The sequence below is a fragment of the Rana temporaria genome, chromosome 7 (assembly GCF_905171775.1).
Source record: "Rana temporaria chromosome 7, aRanTem1.1, whole genome shotgun sequence".
Taxonomy (NCBI): domain Eukaryota; kingdom Metazoa; phylum Chordata; class Amphibia; order Anura; family Ranidae; genus Rana; species Rana temporaria.
Window position 1 is genome coordinate 154458228 of NC_053495.1, and position 22542 is coordinate 154480769.

The 22542-nt window shown below is 44.5% G+C and overlaps 1 pseudogene; it reads left to right on the plus strand.

The window, feature by feature from the left end:
* LOC120945785 overlaps positions 1–22542 on the plus strand; it is a 97341-nt pseudogene that overhangs the window by 40910 nt on the left and 33889 nt on the right.

The following is a 22542-nucleotide window of genomic DNA, read 5'->3' on the forward strand; positions in this document are numbered from 1 at the left end:
TCAGGTTTCCCCAGGCTTTTCTAAAGAGTACTGCCCCCTGTTGGACAAAAAATATAAAAAAGGGAATTTAAGTGGTTAAATTAAGATTAACTGTTTTGGACCATTGAGCTAATGTTGGCAGAGAATTTGATATCCATTTTTGTAATATGAGTTAAAAGGGCTATGTACATAGACCTCAGCCACATCACATGCATTTCAAGTGGAAGAATGTCTTCCGATACAATCCCTAGCAAAGCTATTTTTGGATCAGAATGAACATGTGTATAACATAAGGCATATCATATACATACTCCCAATACTGAAGCAATTTGGGACATCGCCACAACATATGTATGAGTGTACACATATCAATAGTGTACCTTGGACAATTTGATGTAGTTGCTTTACCCCAGGAATGTAGCTTTAAGGGAGTGTAGTGGGATCTATGAATAATAAATAACTGGGTCAGATACTGTGAGGAGGATAAGGATACTTTGGATTAATTCTTCAGAGCTTGCTCCTATTCCTCGTCACTAAAGCCCTGTACGCACGATCGGTTTGTCTGATGAAAACGGTTTGTTTTCCATCAGTGAAAAAAAATAGAACATGTTTTAAAATTTTAACTATAGATAAAAAAACGATAGAAAAAAACAATCGTCTGTTTGGAACTCCATCGGTCAAAAATCCACGCATGCTCAGAATCAAGTCGACGCATTCTCGGAAGCATTGAACTTCATTTTTCTCAGCACGTAGTAGTGTTTTACGTCACCGCGTTGGACACGTTGGATTTTTGACTGATGGTGTTTAGGCAAGACTGATGAAAGTCAGCTTCATCGGATATCTGACGAAAAAATCCATCGGCTTAGATTCCATCAGATATCCGATCGTGTGTACAGGGCATCAGAGTCTCCAGGTCCCTACGCCATCACACAAGACTGTCATCCTGTGTGTTAGCTCTAACTATTGTTTGTAGGGAAGAGTATATATCCCAGATAAGTCCGTGTTTTGCTACCTATTTTAAAGATGGACAATCTTTGCCACATATTCAGTCATGTCACTAGGACATCTGTAGGGAACATTTATTGGCCCTCTGTAGTGTTTTAAAAGATACATTTGAAAAAATAAATGCACATTTTTGCAGGTAAAAATCAGGCTCCTGCAGACACTGATTACAACTATCCGCCCATACCCCCCCATACATGCAGACCATAAGACCCCTTTCACACTGAGGAGTTTTTCAGGCGGTATAGCGCTAAAAATAGCGCCTAAATACCACCTGAAAAACTCCTGCACTGCATACTCAATGTGGAAGCCCTATGCGCTGGCGGGAGAAAAAAAATCTCCTGCCAGCAGCATCTTTGGAGCGGTGAGAGAAGTGGAGTGTATACCGCTCCTTCCCATTTAAAACAATGGAAAACCGCGGTAATACCGCCCGCAATGCGCCTCTGCAGAGGCGCATTGCGGGCAGTATTAGCCCTTTATCGGCCGCTAGCGGGGGTTAATACCGCACCGCTAGCGGCCGAATCCCGCGACAATTCCGACGGTATAGCGCCGCTATTTTTAGCGCCACTATACCGCCACCGCGCCTCCCGCCCCAGTGTGAAAGGGGCCTTACTGAAGAGCAGATGCTGCTTGATTTGCCAAGAAAAGATGCTTTCTTATTATAAGTGTGCGCAATGTCATGTGTAATATTGCTGTTAACAATAAAAGGCAGAAATATATCATAGCTCATAAGCCATCCATTTATCCTTGGTAAAATGATACAGCTTGAATAGCTTGAAGACTTATTTATTTAAACTTGTTTCCATATGACATTTACTATTGTTTTATAATTATGTATGACTTACTTATTGACAGTATTAAAGGCTAAGTTCACCCTTTTCAGGAAATAGCTTATGCAATAATGTTATTGATTATTGTCAACAACGTTGCTGCCCCCTCCCTCACAATCACTCTTCCCGCCCCAGATGGGTAACACAAATTGTACTTTTACCATCAATTGGAAAATATATATTTAGGATATACATGACCTATATAACATTTTATTCAGAAATGAAACCTTTAAACCAAAACAATGGACAATGAGAGCCGGTTCACACTGGGGCGAGTCGTCAGGTGGCTCAGCCGCCTGACGAGTCGCGTCCCATTCAATGCAATGGAACCGTTCTAATAGGAGCGACGCAAGTCGCTCTGACTTAGAAAAAGGTTCCTGCACGACTTCGGGGGCGGCTCGGGGCGACCTGCATTGACTTCTATACAGAAGTCGTTTTGCTGGTCGCCTATGAAGTCGTCCTCAGGACGACTTGCAGAGTCGCCCCCGAAGTCGTGCCGCGGGAGTGTGAACTGGCACCTAAAGTTTGGTTTTCATGTCAGAGAGATTTCAAATATTTTTCCCTTGAGCAGATAAGTCTCAGTAGCCACATTCCGCTGCATTCCTGGGCTATTTTGGAGTCCCCAATCACCTACAAAAGTTGGTTCTTTAACTGCTTGCCAAACAGCGCACGACTATATACGTCGACAAGATGGCACAGACAGGCAGAAGGACGTATATATACGCCCCCTTTAAGAAGCCAGCATTGTGGGCGCACGCGCGCGCCGTGAGCTCTGTGACTCGATGTCCGCGATCGTGTCACGGTGAGGAAGAAGGGGGAAATGCTAATGTAAACAAACATTTCCCCAGTCTTCCTATTGACAGGACAGTGTACACAGCCTCCTGTAATCGGAAGCTGTGCCCCCAACAGTTAGAACACATCCCTAGGCACACTTAACCCCTTCAGCGCCACCTAGTGGTTAACCCCTTCATTGCCTGTGTCATTTTCACAGTAATCAGTGCATTGTCATAGCACTGATCGCTGTAAAAATGACAATGGTCCAAAAAAGTGTCAAAGTGTCCGATGTGTCCGCCATAATGTCTCAGTCACAATAAAAATCGCTGATCGCCGCCATTACTAGTAAATAAAAAAAAGATTAATAAAAATGCCATCAAACTATCCCCTATATTGTAGACGCTATAACTTTTGCGCAAATCGATGAATAAACGCTTATTGCGATTTTTTTTTTTACCAAAAATATGTATAAGAATACGTATCGGCCTAAACTGAGGAAAAAAATGTTTTTTATATATTTTTTTTTGGGGGGATATTTATTATAGCAAAAAAGTAAAAAAATATTGCATTTTTTTCAAAATTGTCACTCTATTTTTGTTTATAGAGCAAAAAATAAAAACCGCAGAGGTGAGCAAAAACCACCAAAAGAAAGCTCTATTTGTGGGGAAAAAAGGACGTTAATTTTGTTTGGGAGCCACGGCCGCGCAACTGTCAGTTAAAGCAACGCGGTGCAGAATCGCAAAAAGTGGCCCCGTCATTGACCAGCAAAATGGTTAAAGGCCCATCGCTTCCCATTGAGCGAACAGATATTCACAGCATTTTCATTACCGCAGACAATGATAACATAATTCCATACACAATGGCAAAAGTAGGTCTGCAGAAACATCTAGCTCATTGAAACGATTTTACTGGGTACATCGTTATTCTCAAGGTAGAAGAATATATGCATTAGTCAGTGTATCCCCATCTTTAGATAAGCTAGAAACCCAATACTCATGAAAATGCATATAAGGGCAAAGAACAGCTCAGCAGAAAATTTTGCATCTATTGTATAGTATATTCTTTTTTACAGTAATACATAATTATTTTCTGACTTCAGAACATCAATAGTCCTAGCACATCCAGCAGTTCGAATGCTACTGCTCCCTCAAGCACTGCTACATCTATGATCCTTACTTCTATTTCTCCATCCACTCATATAACCCGGGACACCTGTGGAATCCAGAAAACTTGTATCAGCAGCCCTTCTGGCTGTGACCCTTCCAAAACCACCAACTGCCACTTCATGTCTGCAACCAAGATCAATGATGGAGGCTATCATTTTGAGATTAGTGGGCCAGCTGCTGGATATGTATCCTTTGGATTTTCAGATGACCAATTTATGGTGAGAACAACCTCATTCTAACATTGTATAGTCATCTGTCTCATGTGCCTTCGCATTATAATTGTGTGTAACAAAGACAACACCTCCACTGGTAAGAATCCACAAAAATATTTTTTTTTTTCAATGAGACTTAAAACAAGCATGTGTTATATATTTCTAACATATCTACCAGATTATTGTTTCATTAATTTCTGTGTTTTATATAAAAAAAAAATTCTAGTGGGGAAGGATTAGAACTCCATTTGAATCATTACTGCTATCCAGGGCTCTGTTAAAGCGGGGGTTCACCCTAAAAAAAAATTCTAACATTACATTCAGCTCACTACCGACATTGACAGTATGCAGATCTTTTTTTTTTTTTGCTGTACATACCTCGTATAGCTATTTTCTTAGCCGGCTTCCGGGTAGTGAATCCTGCCGGAGTGGGCGTTCCTATGCAGCAGTTAGTGATTGACGTGATGACAAAAACTACCCCCCCCCCCGTCGCATAAGGAGCGTCACGAGTTGCCGAAAGAAGCCGAACGTTGAGTCGGCGCTATACGGCGCCTGCGCACCGACGTTGGGCTTCTTTCGGCAACTCGTGACGCTCCTTATGCAACGGGGAGGGTCGTTTTTGTCATCACGTCAATCACTAACTGCTGCATTGGAACGCCCACTCCCGCGGGATTCACTACCTGGAAGCCGGCTAGGAAAATAGCTATACGAGGTATGTACGGCAAAAAAAAGATCTGCATACTGTCAATGTCGGTAGTGAGCTGAATGTAATGTTAGGCCTCGTACACACCAGCGGCAATACGGCAATTATTATTCTGTCTCTGTGATTGGGGAAGCCCATTGACAGCTGATGACTTCGGTTGTTAAGGATGCATCGGCCAGCTTTGCGGCCCAGCTCCTTAACAACCAGGCCCTGATAGGAGTGACAGATTACATCATTGGTTCGTTGTTAAGGTGGTTATGTCCGTTTCATTTTGGGACACTGTATTGTCCTGAAATGAAGATGCCCGGGACGGACCTGCCAAATGCAGGACTGTCCCAAGCAATTCGGGACACGTGGTCACCCAGTGATAATGGGCAACTGTTAGACAACTTTTGCATTGTATAACATTCAGGTACGACTTCTCAAACAACTTTTAAAGGTTAACATGGAGGTCCATGGCCCTCAAGTTGCAGGGACTACTTTGAAGTTGCTGCAACTTTAAGTCGCACATATATGAATAGTTTTCATTGGAAAACATGGGAAATGACTTGTCATGCAACTTTGATGTCCAAAGTTGCTCCGCTTTAAAATTAAAACTAAGAGTGCCATTGGTTAATACTTTTTTGTAGCTAATAAATGTAATCTTACATACAGTATCTATATTATTATTCCTAATAGAGAAACACATGAGGTACATTTTAAAGAGAGACAAATGATTTGGGTTCAGTAGAGGACTAGTGGTCACTGTGTTTTATTAGAAACTCTGAACAATTGTTGGAACTGTACAATCATCACCCTCTGATATCAGCACTGCTGTGTTTCTGTGTTTCAGGGAAATGATGATATTTACATCTGTGGAATCAATGCTGCGGGTCAGGTTCATATTCAGCATGCATTCTCTGAAGGAAGAAGTCGTCCCCAGATCTTAACTCTGGTAATTTCTCCTTTTTACACCCCTTTGCCAAAAAGCATAGGAAATCGTTTATTTGATGCACAAAATGCCCCAGTTTACTGCTTACAATTTAAACAATTTTACCTGTTTTCTAACTCATCCTTTGGGGACTGATAGTCTTTGGGTACACAGCAGGGCCGATCCTAGGGTCACAGACGCCTGGGTGCAGAAATATTTCTGGCACCCCACATGGGCGTGGCCATCTTACTAACTCCTCCCCTTTACAAATGTTTCTATGGCTAAGTCTTCATTAGTGTCCCCCATCAGAGTCCCTTCCAGCAGGTGTCCCCCATCAGAGCCCCCCCAGCAGGTGTCCCCCATTAAAACCCTCCCACAGCAGGTGTCCCCATCAGAGCCCCCCACATCAGTACTTGTTCAATAGATCCGAGGACAGCTGGAGGTATGCGCTCTTGTCAGTTGCCAGCGGATAGAAAAAGCGGGATGGGGAACCGCAGCACCCGCTACATGCGCTCCGCCTCTGGACACAGACAAGGAGGAGGGAGGGGAGCACTTTGGAGCTTCAGCACCCCCACCTCTGCGGCGCCTGGGTGTGGAGCACCCCATGCACCCTAGGATCGGCCCTGGTACACAGGGTTTGGACTATTGTTCTACTGGGCTGAGGTTTTATTTTGGCATGATCGTATATGTAGTGCTATTAGTACTGATATTCAATACATATAATAAATGTATATACAGGCGCATCTCAAAAAATTTGAATATCGTCAAAAAGTTAATTTCAGAAATTCAATTGAAAAAGTGAAACTCATATATTATATAGATTCATTACACACAGAGTGATGCAGTGCAGTGAAATTTTCCCAATTTTGCCATGTTACAGTGGGTGACCGCGATATTGATTGACCACCTACGAGCCCCATCGCGGGAGCCAGCGCCGAGTTGGCTTGCCGCGATGGAGACAAAGTCGTCATAGAAGCGAAGGGGGGTCCGACTTGGATTCCCCCCAATTTTAAATAAAAAACCGACATGGGTTCCCCCCCCAGGAGCATACCAGGCCCTTAGGTCTGGTATGGGTTGTAAGGAGACCCCCCCTACGCTGAAAAACCGACGTGAGGGGTCCCCCCACAATCCATACCAGACCCGTATCCAAAGCACTCTACCCGGCCGGCCAGGAAAGGAGTGGGGATGAGCAAGCGCCCCCCCCTCCTGAGCCGTACCAGGCCGCATGCCCTCAACATGGGGGGGTTGGGTGCTCTGGGTCAGGGGGGTGCACTGCTGGGGCCCCCCCACCCCAGAGCACCCTGTCCCCATGTCGATAAGGACAGGGCCTCTTCCCGACAACCCTAGCTGTTGGTTGTCGGGGTCTGCGGGCAGGGGCTTATCGGAATCTGGGAGACCCCTTTAATAAGGGGAAGAAGAAGAAGACCCCCCAAGCCACCTGGGAGACACACCAAACATGTGCAAGAAGGTGCTCTGGTCAGATGAAACCAAAATCGAACTTTTTGGCAACAATTGGCATAAAAGCAACACAGCTCATCACCCTGAACACACCATCCCCACTGTCAAACATGGTGGTGGCAGCATCATGGTTTGGGCCTGGTTTTCTTCAGCAGGAACAGGGAAGATGGTTAAAATGGATGGGAAGATGGATGGAGCCAAATACAGCACCATTCTGGAAGAAAACCTGATGGAGTCTGCAAAAGACCTGAGACTGGGACAGAGATTCGTCTTCCAACAAGACAATGATCCAAAACATAAAGCAAAATCTACAATGGAATGGTTCACAAATAAACATATCCAGTGGTTAGAATGGCATAGGCAAAGTCCAGACCTGAATCCAATCGAGAATCTGTGGAAAGAACTGAAAACTGCTGTTCACAAACGCTCTCCATCCAACCTCACTGAGCTCGAGCGGTTTTGCAAGGAGGAATGGGCAAAAATTTCAGTCTCTCGATGTGCAAAACTGATAGAGACATACCCCAAGTGACTTACAGCTGTAATCGCAGCAAAAGGTGGCGCTACAAAGTATTAACTTAAGAGGGCTGAATAATTTTGCACGCCCAATTTTTCAGTTTTTTATTTGTTAAAAAAGTTTGAAATATCCAATACATTTCGTTCCACTTCATGATTGTGTCCCACTTGTTGTTGATTCTTCAAAAAAAATTACAGTTTTATATCTTTATGTTTGAAGCCTGAAATGTGGCAAAAGGTCGCAAAGTTCAAGGGGGCCGAATACTTTTGCAAGGCACTGTAGTGTATATATATATACAGGGCTTTTTTTCAGGGGGAACTTGGGGGAACTCAGTTCCACCACCTCTGGCTCAGACCCTTTGGTGCCTGCTCACCACAATCACTTGTAAACACAAAAGTCTGGTTTCTGTGTTTACAAGCAACAGCTCTGCACTCTGTGTGTAACCCCCCTGAACTCTGCACTCTGTATGTAATGCAATCCTGGTATTTAATGCCCCTTTAAGACCCTTCTACTGTTTGTGAAATCTGAACGGGGTCGTGGTTGAGTTCCTGCACCTATTTTCTGAGAAAAAAAGCTCTGTATATATATATATATATAGTGAAAATATCCAAAACAATTTTTAAAATTAGAACGAAATTGCCATAAACAACCACAAGATGGCAATAAAGTGCAATGTGTGCAATACACCACACAGTGCTCTTATATAATATTCAATCTACTGTATAGTGCATTGGATGTTCATGATGTTTACTTAGCGCTGCACTTTATTAATTTTACATTTCAAATGTCCCAAAGGACTCTTGCATGTAATAAGATCCCAGGCACATTCAATCGCAGAAGTGTTTTTTTTGCTCATGGCGAAAAAAGGATTGGTGCCATTTAGTTTAGTGATCTCAAAACAGGAACAGGTGATTGATTGCAATATGGTAAAGAGGGTGAGATCCAAATCCGTATATCCCGATAACATGGACCACCAAACTAGGCTCTAATCCTTTTAAATCACTCACTTAAAGACTCTCCTTACCATCAGGTCACTGACTATGCTGGCTGGATACCCCCAGGGTATTAGTTCCTTGAAAATATGAAGCAAAAAGAAACCACTTACGCTCAGATGCAGAAAAATAGCCCATGGGACTTTGCGGAGTGGTGCTCAATAAAAAAATACAATACGTGTATAAAAATATATTTTTTTATTTTTTCCAACAAAGTTTTTCAGTTGACATAAAAAAAGACACGTTTTGATCATCTTGATGTGCAGCATGGCTTGTTGCTTCTGCACCTTTAGAGCCTTCACTTTCACTTCTCACAACCAGGAGGTCCGCAGTGGGGGTCCTATCCTTGTTGCCCTACCTCTGAGTTATCCACCTACCCTCAGCTCCTGGGGGGAACCCCTGCTGTGAAAATATTCATAGCTTTGAGATCGAGATCTTATATATTTTTTTTAATCTCACCAGCACATATACAAATAGACCAACTTGGGCTGTGAGCGCTGTCCCGCGAAATGCATAGAGATTACAGCTGCTGCTAAGCAATAGTGATTCACCAACTACTTTGGCATCTGAAAAGTACACTGGTGAAACTGTACTTACATTTTGATACAAATCAGACCCCTTTCATACTGAGACACTTTTATTTAAAAATAGCACCTGTAAAGCTCTTGAAAGAAGCCTCATCTGCAATCCCATATGCGCTGTGCTGGCGGGGCGTAAAAAAAAAAAGTCCTGCAAGCAGTTTCTTTGCAGCGTTTTAGGAGTGTTGAATACACCGCTCCTAAAGCGCCCCTTCCCATTGAAATCAATTGGAGGCGCCCTCAAAGCGCCTGTTAAGCATGCACTTTTAACCCTTTATTCAGCCACTATCGGGGGTTAAAAGCGCCCACTAGCTAGCAGTGTGAAAGGGCTCTTAAATTGGTATAGGCAGATTCACAAAGACTTACGACGGCGTATCAGAAGATATGCCGTCGTAAGTCCGAAACCGCGCCGTCGTATCTTTAGGCGTATGCTCAAACTAAAAATACGCTTGTCTGTTGCTAAGATACGACCGGCGTAAGTCTCCTACGCCGTCGTATCTTAGCTGCATATTTACGCTGGCCGCTAGGGGCGTGTACGTCGATTTACGCAGAGAATATGTAAATGAGCAAGATACGCCTATTCACGAACGTACGTACGTACGTACGTACGTACGCCTGTCGCAGTAAGCTACGCGTTTACATAAGGCGTTTTTCAGGCGTAAAGATAAACCACCAAAAAGATGGCGCAGCCAATGTTAAGTATGGACGTCGGGACAGCCATCGAATTTCACGTCGTTTGCGTAAGCCGATTCAGAATGGGGCTGGGCGTAGGGGCTGGGCGTAGGTTACGTAGCATTGACTATTTGCGATGTGATTTCGAGTTATGCGCACTGGGATACGTCCAAGGACGGCGTATGCGCCGTTCGTTAGGGGCGTCATTTACGTGGGGTCACGATTCATTACCATACACCACGCCCACTACAGCCTACTTTGAATTACGCTTGCTTACGCCGGCCCATTTACAGTACGCCGCCGTAACTTAGGACGCAAGTTCTTTGTGAATACTGTACTTACCTCTCTAACTTACGGCGGCGTAGCGTATATGAGATGCGATACGCCCGCCTAAAGTTAGGCACAGCTACCTGAATCTGGCTAGTAGTGTCTACATGTGTCTTTTTTATGTCAACTGAAATAAACGTTGTATTTTTATACCTGCATTGTATTTTTTATCGAGCACCATTCTGAAAAGTCCCATGGGCTATTTTACTTGTTTTGTTTTCTTGTTTTGCCCTTAAAAATATGGTTCTAGAGTTTTTACAATGCTGGTATTTAGGGCTAAGAATATTCATGTAGCACTTCTCATGCCTTCAGCCACCTTCTTCAGGAATACCTCCAAGAAGAAGAGGGCTTTGCTTCCTTTCAACCCCTAGGCCCAAAGGCCTAGGAAGAGAGACAGGTCTATCAAAGTAACATCCCAGGGCAAAAGCCAACTGGGGAAGACACAGAACAGGAAGTGTGCCAAACATTTAACAGTTCTCCAGCACACATCACCAGCCCCCTCCCCAAGCCTACTGATTGGCTGGGTCATAAAACAATCATAACTTAGAATTCTATCTCTCTAGCACAGCCTGTTGGAACATGATTTGAGAGACTTACAGGGGTAGTGTTAAGTCATGTTAGATCGGAATACTGTACCAACACTGTTTTTATTGGCACATACTCCTGTGGTTCTGCAGTGGATTGCAAGGCAGTGAAAACACTTATTGACATTTCAATGGAACAATGACTTTGCTGTCACCTGTTCTGAGAAAGTGACATGCCAGCAAAGTTTCTTGGAGGATTAGCTGGTATGTTTTAGTATGAATATTGCTCTAGCATACATAAGATGTCATCACCAGTAAGGAAGCAACGGTAGTTGGGCTTAGTTTAGCTTCAAGTGCAACTAGTATCCTTGCTTTATCTTTTAGGTATATCATTTTTATAATAGGTAGTGGAGATGGGTTAGAACTCTTGTCCTGTTTTTATTGCTGTCTCTGTTGGAGATCCACTCTTTCCGTTCTGGTAAAGATTGTCATTGGGACTGATGACTCGTACACATGAACCTGCTCGGTTGCTTTTCCCCGTGTACACACGGCCGGTTTTCCCGACATGAAAACTGTCATGACAGCTTTAGTCGGGAAAACTGTCCGTGTGTATGCTCCCTCGCAGTGTTTCCCAAACCTACAGTTCCTAACCCATTCGTAACTCGGGGACTGCCTTTACTGCAGAATTTATAGGTATTGATTTAACTTTCAGTGGTGTCCACACAACTGCGGACTCGTGGAGAATAATCCACACTAACATAATTTTTGTGATTTTTTTTTTTTACCTTGCCAGACTAATGTAGAAGCCAGTCTTATGTCAACCAGTGGTGGTGTGATACAATGTGCCTTCTCTTCAAGGAACCAAATCTCAACACAAAGTCCTACACTGCAATCTCGGTCCAGTAACAGTTCTGATGTTTACTATGTGCTATTTTGCTATGGGTCCTCTCTTAATGGTGAGTATTTTTTTACACTATCACACACAATTAAGCCAAATTAAGCAAGGGTCACACAGCTGCAATAACATTTTGATCTGACTTTCAGTTCGATTATGTAGCACTACATGGATGCAATAACGTCTTTAGTGGAGAAAGGACCAAAGCAGAGAAAGTAGCTTTGGGACAGCCAGTACTGGGACTACTCCCAACTGTTGTGTATTCGCTGACTGTTGCAGGGAAGAGGAGGTTGGCCAGGTATTATTAGATATAGATGAGGAAAATCTCTGGTTATGGTGTGAGGGAGCTGTGGGACTTTAAGATGCAGGTGCTACAAGATCCCTCCATTATTTAGAAAATGGGGTAGTGGCGCTGAAGATCAGTGGTATATTGCAGGTTAGAAAATAAAACAGAAGTGTCTGTTTGGTTAAATAAGTCTTTAGAGGAATAGGAATAAATTGTTAAAAACCTGGAAGTGAAGGGGCGCGATGGGGAATCAGAGGGGGGACACTGTCCTGTATGCAGCTGATGATCCGAGTCTGTGGTCAGCGGTAAGCCTTCCAAGAAAGGGGAGATGAAAGCAACACTCTAGATAAAAAGAAAGAAGAGGGCGCCTGCGGATTAGCGACAAAGAAGCTTTAATAATACAAGGGTGACAACATCCACTTACATATCAGATTATAGAGATCCGACATGAAGATCCTAGGTAGATGGTTCCTAATGTGGCGTACGTGCTCCAGGGCCTCTCTGTATCGGACTGTCCGTTTAGCAGGAAGTCCAGCTGGTACGATGACACACTCGAGGAGGAGGCGTGGAGCGCAGTGTGAGTCGAGTGTCTCATCGTACCAGCTAGACTTCCTGCTAAACGGACGGTCCGATACAGAGAGGCCCTGGAGCAATACATCAGCTAACATCTAGCGCGGACGTACGCCACATTAGGAACCATCTACCTAGGATCTTCATGCCGGATCTCTATAATCTTATATGCAAGTGGATGCTGTCACCCTGGTATTTTTAAAGCTTCTTTGTCGCTAATCCGCAGGTGCCCTCTTCTTTCTTTTTTTTCTCCATTGTTTAGAGGCTCAGTTAGGAAGCAAAAGAATTGGAGAGAGTTAAAGCGGAACTAAACGCTCCTATCAAATTTCAGTAAAGGAAGCTGCCATCTTGGCCTCTGTTTGACCTTCAACTGCCATGACGCTGCACATATGATCAGTTTTGACACCAGCCATTTGCTGATTTGACAGTTTGGTTGACAGCACAACCAATGTGACTGTTATATTCCCACAGAACTTTGTGAGAAAGGGATCTGGGGGAAGCTTTATGTTTTCCATGTTTGTGCTTAGAGGAGTGTACCCTTAGAAAACAGTTGTTACAGGTAAAAAGCCTAGTTGGCTCGGAGCTTGGCTCAGCTATGTCTGCTCCTCTCTATAGTCCATACACACCCCCCTACATTTTTTTTAAAGGTGGCAATTAAAATGGAGTTCCACCCAAAAGTGGAACTCCCAATTTAAGCACTCCTCACCCCCTTACATGCCACATTTTGCATGTAATTTTTTGGGGGGAGAGTGGGGGCTTTGGTAGGAGTAGGACTTCCTGTCCCACTTCCGCCTATGGGTCGCCTAGGCGGCTCCTCCTCTCACCTTAGGGGGCCCCTCCCTCTAGACGATCTCCCAGGACACGTAACAGATTCCAGGAGATCGTCTTTCCTCTCCTAGAGTGCAGCGTGGCTCGCGTATGCACAGTGTGTGCCCGGCCGTGAAGCTGAAATCTGTCATGGACCGGTGCCCACAGTGTGAATGGAAGCTCCAGCGGAGGGGGGGGGGGGAGAGGAGTGACGCATCGTTGGACCGTGGAGCAGGTAAGTGTCTGTTTATTAAAAGTCAGCAGCTACACTTTTTGTAGCTGCTGACTTTTAATAAACATAAGAAGCCAGGAACTCCACTTTAATGCTTCTAGTATAAAAACTGTGTGCAAACAGTTTCAGCACCATGGAGAGCACTAGTAGATTCACTTGCAGGGTAAATCCTATTATTCACAGATACTGTGCATGTGAGATGTGGTGGTTAATTGCCAGCAGGTGCACTCACCTTATCAACTATTGTAAATAGGGTGACTGTGGGCGACAGGGCAAATTTTATTGACTCTTAAGAATAACTGACTTGATTATCAAATGTTCACTAGGCAAATTGCCCAGTAAATATTCGATTATATCCTTTGGAATCTTAATATGATCAAAAAGTAAAGGAATACAATAAAGCAATACTGAACAAAAGCACAATCTCCTTCCCCCAGCAGATTGCAGTAAGGCCAAGTGACATGTGAAGGCGAATGCACTGAAAGCCAGGAGTATTTTTTATTAATGTTTTGCTTTTTCCCCCTAACAATTTTGTATTGGGAGTTGGGGGCTATCAGGTAGCCAATAGTCTATAAACGGTCAAGTAAAAAATAAAAAAATAAATAGAAAGTAATCTTGATACAAATAGCCAGTAGGTACAACCAATACATTTCATGGGCTCACAAATCCCCCTTATTAGGGCTTGTGCTGGTGGTGATAGGAGGACATACTGGACATTAATAACAAAGATCATAGATTATCATGGATTATCATAACCGTGCGTGTGCCAGATTGACAGCCTGTCAATCTGCCACCTACACTGTCATTATAAACCACAACCTTCATAATCACCCATGATCATTGTTCTGAGGACCCACAGAACTATCTTGTTTTTTTACAGGGCTGCCTCCCAAGACTAATAATTGAACCAGATCTCATTTATCTTTGGGTCCAGCGCTGCTTCAACACCTAATTTATACATAGATTATGGGACAAGGCTAACAAGCCACATATACTGTATTGCCACATACAACCTAAATAATGGGAAATCGCAGTGGCACTGTAAATAATTATTTTATTATGGTCATAAATAAAAAAATAAAAATTCTAAACACACACAACTGAATTAAACCTTGTAAAAAGGTGCAGTAGCCATTTTTTTGTTTGTGTCTGACTTCTGTTGGGAATGGATAACATTGCTCTCAAAATGGATGCCTCTTAAATTCTTCTAATCAATAAAGTTTATATAGTTTATAATATTGTAAAATCTTTATTGGACAAAATTAGTACAAGAATGGAAATAGGATTTAAAATATGAGTTCTGGCTACAGGTGTGTACAATCATGTTCCATTACAACTATCAATTGACAGTACTTTACAAGCCTGATATCCACACAAACACACCAACACATTTCTACTTATTCGGTCATAGTCTTCTTCAGGGTTCTTTTTGGCCCTAAAAATATATATCAAAAACATTTATAAGTTCAATACCTCATATTCTGTGAGCATTTGTGCATGCAATAGATTAGTAAATTGGTAATTACCATTCAGGAAACGGAACACTACCCTATAGACATAACTTGTTTAAAAAGATCCCAGTGGTCCAAAATTCTAGACACATCATTACCACCTTCTCAAGATGAAGCTTGGGTCCAGAAGGCATGCAAGGAGCCACACATGTGAACTCTCCTGGGATGGGGAAATGTACAGCACCTGTAATGTTTTACAATAATCTCAATAAATTAATCAATGAAATGGTAAAAGTGTAGCAAGATAAAAATTATCACTTTGTCCATTTGCAGTACTAGTGGAACATGCTGTTAATGTCCATGTATACTGGTTTGTTTGGAGTTATATATTGTTATTTATTAACAGTATTACTTTTTTTTAAATAAGAATCAAATTGGATTTTTTTTTTTTTGGTTAAGTACTATTGGAATTTCAAATGTAGAATCCTAAATTAGTGTCTATTGTAATGGGGGGGGGGTTACGTGTAGGGATTGGGTGTGGAGTGTTATCTGGTGTATGGAGTGTGTGTGAATGAAAAATTATGATTTTATAGAAGGAGTGGAAATAAGTGTAATGAGAGGAATAATAAGTGCCATGTATAGCTAGATGGATGCTAGTGTGTAAAAAGTGAGTGAACAAAATATGTGAAAAAATAGAGTTCAAAATTGTGTAAACTATTCTGTGTAAAAAAAAAAAAAAATAACCAAGCACAAAAATACACAAAGTTACCTCGGCTGTAAAGGAATGTGTATGGATAAATTTAATTTTAGTCTCCTGACAACAAAGGTATATCACTCTTATGATGTGCAGGGAAAAGTGTCATATTTAATAATTATAAAAAAATAATGATGATAAATGATATCATAGTATCTAATATAAATGGACTCTAGTTCTTATTGAATGAAGTGTTGGCAACATATATTAGTTCAGCATTCCAAATAAAAGCACTTACTTCTAGGACTGTGATCTTTTATGTGCAGCAGCTCTCCTAGCATCGTCTTGGAATCCTGTGCATTTTATATGGTGTCTCCCATATTGTGGTTAGTTAGCCACAGGTGCCACCTATTTATCCCCCTCCCTTGGAGTCCCGGCCACCATGGAAACGGCTACTGCGTGGCTCCCTCGGCATTCTGGATGGTCGAAGTCTCGGCCACTGCCGTCACCTCTGCTGCACGTGCAAGACCTTGTTGCGTCGTGCGTGAGGTCCATAGATCGCGTACCGCGTCCTTGAGCGCCCCTTTGACCACCGGGAGGGAACATTATTATGCTGGTGTCTTGCTGAAAAAGTTCCACCAGCAGATAAGGACCCCCCCTGTACCGCGCAGGCGTGAACTGAGCTTTGGAAATGGCCGAATATGTATAGCTCAGAGTCAGCTCTAGATGGCGCCTGCGCACACCAACATCCAGGCTCATTCCTTAACAGCCTCATGGACATGGAGAATCTTAAAAAATAAAACATGAGCCAGGAGGCCGACTGCCCACTTGCAGCGAGGTCCACGTCGCCCTGGACCTGCTGCATAACTATTTACATCGACATTTCAAATCACCCACCCGTCATTGCGCAGGCGCCGTCTAGAGCTGACTCTCAGCTCTATGTTCGGCTATTTTCGGAGCTCAGTTCACGCCTGCGCAGTACATGGGGGGTCCTTATCCGCCGGGGGAAACGTATTCGTCAAAACACCGGCGGTGCAAAAACAATGAGGATATGGACAGCCGCACTCCAGTAACTTGAAAAAAGAAGTGCCCTTTATTGGGTACAGGAAAAAATGCACTACAGGTATCAGCACACAGTGGGATAAACAACTGATGCGTTTCGCATTGAGTGTCAATGCTTAATCATAGCTATACCTATAGCTATGATTAAGCATTGACACTCAATGCGAAACGCGTCAGCTGTTTATCCCACTGTGTGCTGATACCTGTAGTGCATTTTTTCCTGTACCCAATAAAGGGCACGTCTTTTTTCAAGTTACTGGAGTGCGGCTGTCCATATCCTCATTGTTTTTGCACATCCTGTGCATTGCCAGCACCCATCTGCTTCTGAGTGGACATCAATTACCCTAGTGAGCTCACCTGGAGCGGCAGCTCTCTTACCAAAACACCAGCGGTGTTCTCTGATCACTGCTGGGCGCTCAAAGGCGGGGTGCGCGGTTTACGGGCTTTGCGCACGTACGGCGTAACAGCGTCTTGCATGTGCAGCAAAGATGACGCCAGTGGCCGAGGCTTCGGCCATCCAGAATGCAGAGAGAGCCATGCAGTAGCCGTTTCCATGATGGCCAAGTAGGGGGGATAAATGGATGGCACCTTTGGCTAATTAGTCACAATATGGGACACCATATAAAATGCACAGCCTCCAGAGGATACCAAGACGATCCCTGGAGAGTTGCTGCACATGAAAAATCACAGTCCTAGAAGTAAGTGCTTTTATTTGGAATGCTGACCTAATGTTCTATTTGCCAATACCTCATTCAATAAGAACTAGAGTCCATTTATATTAGATACTATTGCAGCCCTCAAAATTTCCACTCGCCTACTAGCATTTGGCAAGTGGATTTAAGCTGGGGGCGAGTGATGACAGGGCTGCATGACCAATCTCCCTCCAATCTGTGCCTACACTTAGAGTCCCGATGAGATTGGCGGCCAAATAGGAAAGGTGCATGCTCGGGAAAAGTAGTCTGGTGAGCCGCGCACAGGCAGAGCAGTACACAGGTGCTCTACTTACAATTCTCATTAAGCCATGGGATCCAACAGTATGACCTCTCTGAGCCTGCCCCCCTCCCCCGGGCCCCGACCAATGTAGCTGGAGAGCAGAAAGTAATGAGTGAGGTGGAGGATTGCCAAAATTACCACTCCGGTGCAGCGCTCACTGAAAGTTGCCCTGACATGAGAGCGGCAGCCTTCTAGTTTGTGCAGTTTTCTTCTCCTTGTGCTCTATGTAAGTGTCCAACAGTTTAGCCTGAGCACTGTGAACAGACTGGTCTCAATGTGTGCTGTGCGCTGTGCTATGGTGTCAATGGCTGTGCAGTTGTGTGGATCTCAGCGCTGGATTGTACTCCCTCCCACTGTGCTGCAGCTCCTCTCCTCTCTGCCAGCCGGAATAAAAGGGGGAAGTGGGGACATGCAAGCGTAGAGCCGCAGACACAGGCTCCTGATGATGAGATGAATGGGAGAGAGAGAGATGATGGATGGGAGTTGCAGAGGAGACAGCAAGAGAATGGGGAAGAGACCCAGTTCTAGTGCCCTGTCCCTCTGGTCTGCCCCCAGTGCCCTGTCCCTCTGGTCTGCCCCCAGTGCCCTGTCCCTCTGGTCTGCCCCCAGTGCCCTGTCCCATTTTGTTAAAGTTGTTGTTGGTAATATTTAGAGTTGAAAATATATTTATTGGTGTTTTAACAAATAAAACAAATAACATGAAGTGTTACAATCGAAGAATAGTCATAAATGTGCAGGGGTAAAGAGTCAGCCCAATGGCTATCGCCCACAGCAGGACTCCTACCAACGTGTAACATAATAAACACAATAATGACTTCAACATAAGACTATAACTAGATGCAACCACATGGGCCCCATCGGAATAGGTATAATTGCAACCAGGATTTCTAGTAGGAGAACAACAAACAAACAAACAAACAAACAAAAAAAAAAAAAAAAAAAAAAAAAAAAAAGGACAAACAGGACAAAAACCGAAATAAAATTGGGGAATCAAGGATCTAGGGTATTAGAGTGTAGGAAACGAAAGGGGTAGAGAGACGAGAGAAGAGGAGAGAGAGGGAGGAAGAAGAAGAAAGGAAAAGAAGAGAAAAAAAAAAAGGGAAAGGCTAGGGAGTGATCAGAGTAAAGCGTTCGAGTCGCTGACAGTACAATCGAAGGAGATAATATAGGAAGAGCGGGGAAAGAGAGACCCAACCTGACCCAGGGCACTGAAATATAAGGTAGCGATCATGTCTGGGATGACAACATGTTCATTAGCTTGTCAGAGGATGAGAAGCGGAGCCAGGTGAGCCACAGTAGTTTATAATTATCAAAGGTGTCGTTATCAAGAGCCAACATCTCCTCCATTCTCATAGTGTCGTTCATAATTGAGACCCAATGTGACAGGGGCGGGATTGTGGTTGACTTCCAATAGGAAGGTACGAGCTGTCTCGCTGAGGACATAAAAAAACGGAGGAGATTTCGCTTCTGTGACGGAACTGAGCCTGGTAGTATAGAGAGAAGGGCAATCTTAGAGGAGGGGACCAGTAATTCATCGTACATTTTGTTGTAACACTCAAATACCTGAGTCCAGAAGGGGCGGATCCTCTCACAGTCCCACCAGACATGAAGGTAGGTCCCCTCAGCAGCAGAACATCGCCAGCAGGTCGCCGGGGTGGACGGAAATATTTTGTGTAACGCGGAGGGGACCCTGTACCATCTTGACAGAATCTTGTAGTTCTTTTCCTGTGAGTAGCAGGAAATTGTGGACTTGTGAGTGAAATAAAAAGAAGTCTGCCAATCCGGTCGTGGGATGTCCTCACCCAAGTCTGCAGACCACGTCCTGGTGTAAGAGGGTAGCTCGGTATGCGTGAGTGTTTGTAAAAGGCCGTATACGGCCGACAGAATATGTCTAGGGGTCTCCGAAAGGGAACACAACCGTTCAAACTCTGTATTGGGGCGGTTAATTTGAGAGGAGGAATGTAGGTGCTTTGTGAATGTGGATAAATGAAGTGTGGTGAGCCAATCGTGCGATCCTGTCGGTGTCACCGGTGACCCCTGAGTAGGATGCACGAAAGAGCTTGCCTGTGGCCATTCAGACCTTTTAAAGGGACCTAACGTTGATACCCCGATACCCTGAGGGAAGGAGGGATTGTCAAATAAAGAGGACAATGGGGAAGGGTCAGATGATAGGAGGGAACATAACCCCCTGTTATACCACAACCTGAGTGAGGCTAGCGTAAGCGGGGAGGGAGGGGGCATACGCGCTAAATCGGTCCTATAACCCCATAAGAGAGCTCGAAGATCCACGTGGGCCAGATCCTGCTCTATGGTGACAGAGGCCTTTAAAAAGGGCCGCGGGAACCATTCCAGGACACGTGCTATGTGAGTGGCCTTGTAATATGTCTCAAAGTCAGGAATGCCAGCACCACCCTGCAATTTCGGGCGGGTGAGTAAATTGTATTTCACCCTTGGCATCCCTCGGCTCCATAGGAATCTAATGGCGAGAGAGCGCAAAGAGTTAAAGAAGGGCTTAGGAACTGTAATGGGGACCGTCTGGAGAAGGTATAGGAGTTTGGGTAGAGTGTCCATCTTTAGGGTGTTGATTCGTCCAAACCACGGCAAAGAGGACCCTCCCCATTCCTCCAAATCTTTCCGTATGCGGGAGAGCAAGGGGACATAATTTAGAGAAAAAAGATTGGAAAGATTACAGGGGATAATGACCCCGAGGTACGAAATTCCCCTAGTCTGCCACTGAAAGGAGAAATTTGCTTTAAGTGTGGCCATTGTAGTGGAGGTGAGGGAGACGTTAAGAGCCTCCGTCTTGGACATGTTAAGTTTAAAGTTACTAAACGAGCTAAAGCGACGGAATTCCGCAAAAAGGGATGGCAGGGAAATATGTGGATCTTGCATGTATACCAGGAGGTCGTCGGCATAAAGGGATAACTTGTAGTGGGAGGAGGGAGTTTGAATACCGCGTATGGAGAGGTTCTGTCTGATGGCACAGGCTAAATGCTCTATGACAATGACGAACAAGAGGGGGGACAAAGGGCAGCCCTGTCGAGTGCCGTTGGAGATATCAAATGGCGCGGAGGCAGAGCCATTAACTAAGACTGAGGCCGAAGGATGGGAGTAAAGGGACATCACCTTGGAGATAAAGGGCGTTCCCAGGCCTAACTGTTCCAACGAGAGTCGAAGAAATCCCCAATTAACCCGGTCGAACGCTTTTTCGGCGTCGAAGGAGAGGAGGCAAGCCTTCAGCCCCTTACGTTGGATAAAGGAGATTAAGTGAATCGTCTTGGTGGTATTGTCCCTAGCTTCGCGGCCTGGGACGAATCCCACCTGATCGTTGTGGATCACACCCGGGAGTAGAGGGGACAAACGATTGGCCAAAACCTTAGCAAACAACTTTAGGTCAATGTTGAGCAGGGATATGGGCCGATAACTGCTGCATTGAGAGGGGTCTTTCCCCGGTTTGGGTAAAACGGAAATGTTAGCAGATAATAACGCCTTGGGCGGTGCAAGGGAGTCCTCCATAGTATTAAATGCCTTAGCCATCAAGGGGGATAATAGTGGGGCAAAGGTTTTATAGAAACGGGGGGTGTACCCATCTGGGCCGGGACACTTGCCCACCTTCAGTCCTTTAATGGCACATAGAAATTCGGACGTGTGCAAGGGCTTATCCAGGTCAACCACAGCTGATGCGTCAATGGGGGGTAATGCCGTTTCAGTAATATACTCTCGCATATCGTCACCCGAAGGTGCAGTACGTGTGGTCGGGCCACTGGGGCGTAAATTATAGAGACGGGAGTAGTATTCCCGGAAAGCGGAGGATATACCGTTCGTGTTGAATGATCTAGTATGATCAGGGTGTGAAATAAAGGGAATAGAGCATCGTGGGGGTCTAGGATGCAAGACCCGCGCAAGGTGCTTACCGCATTTATTGGCGAGCGAGTAATGAAAATTGCGAGCCCTATCTCGGGCTATGAGGGAATGTGAGTCGAGAAGTTGAAGGAGATCTCTACGCGCATTCGACAATCGAACAAAAATGTCAGGGTCCAGATTGCGCTTGTGTATAGGCTCGAGTTCCGCTATGGTGGAAAGGAGACGGCGAATATCACCCGTACGAATCTTTTTGAGGCGTGAGCCATGTTGAATAAGTACGCCCCTAACCACGCACTTCAGGGCCTCCCACTGAGTGAGAGGGGAAGTGGTGTCCGAGGAGTGATCTGAAATAAAGTGTCGAATGGTGGCAGAAACGTCTGCCACACAGACAGAGTCTCGTAATAAGTTGTCATTAAGCCTCCAATGTGTGCCTCTACGTAACGTTGGAGGGCGTGCAAGAGTCAAGTAAACTGGGGCATGATCTGACCAGAGCAATTGACCCAGGGATGTCTGGACGGGGGTATCCAATAACGACTGGGAGATTAGGAAGTGATCTAGTCTGCTATAAGAATTGTGTGCCGCTGAATAATGGCTGTAATCCCTGTCTGTGGGATGCTGGACACGCCAAACATCAACCAGGTGTGAAGAGTGTAGGAGAGCTTTGATGCGCGTCAGTGTAGAGTGTGGGACAGAGGACTTACCCGAGGACGTGTCTGCAGACGGGGACATGACGACATTGAGATCTCCGCCAATGATGTAGCAGGGACCCCCAAAGGAGGACAGTCTGGTGAGAACCGATGAAAGAAACAGAGCCTGACCCACGTTAGGTACGTATATGTTGGCCACTGTAAAGAGAAAGCCGTTAAGTTTCAATTTGAGAAATATGAAGCGCCCATTAGCATCCACAAGGGTGTCTAGAATCTCAGGTTTAAAAGATTTATGGAAAGCTATGGATACACCTTTAGATTTGGCCTGGGGATTAGCACTATGAAACCATTGTGAATAGTACCTGTTGCGCAGGGTCGGAATGGAATCAGTACGGAAATG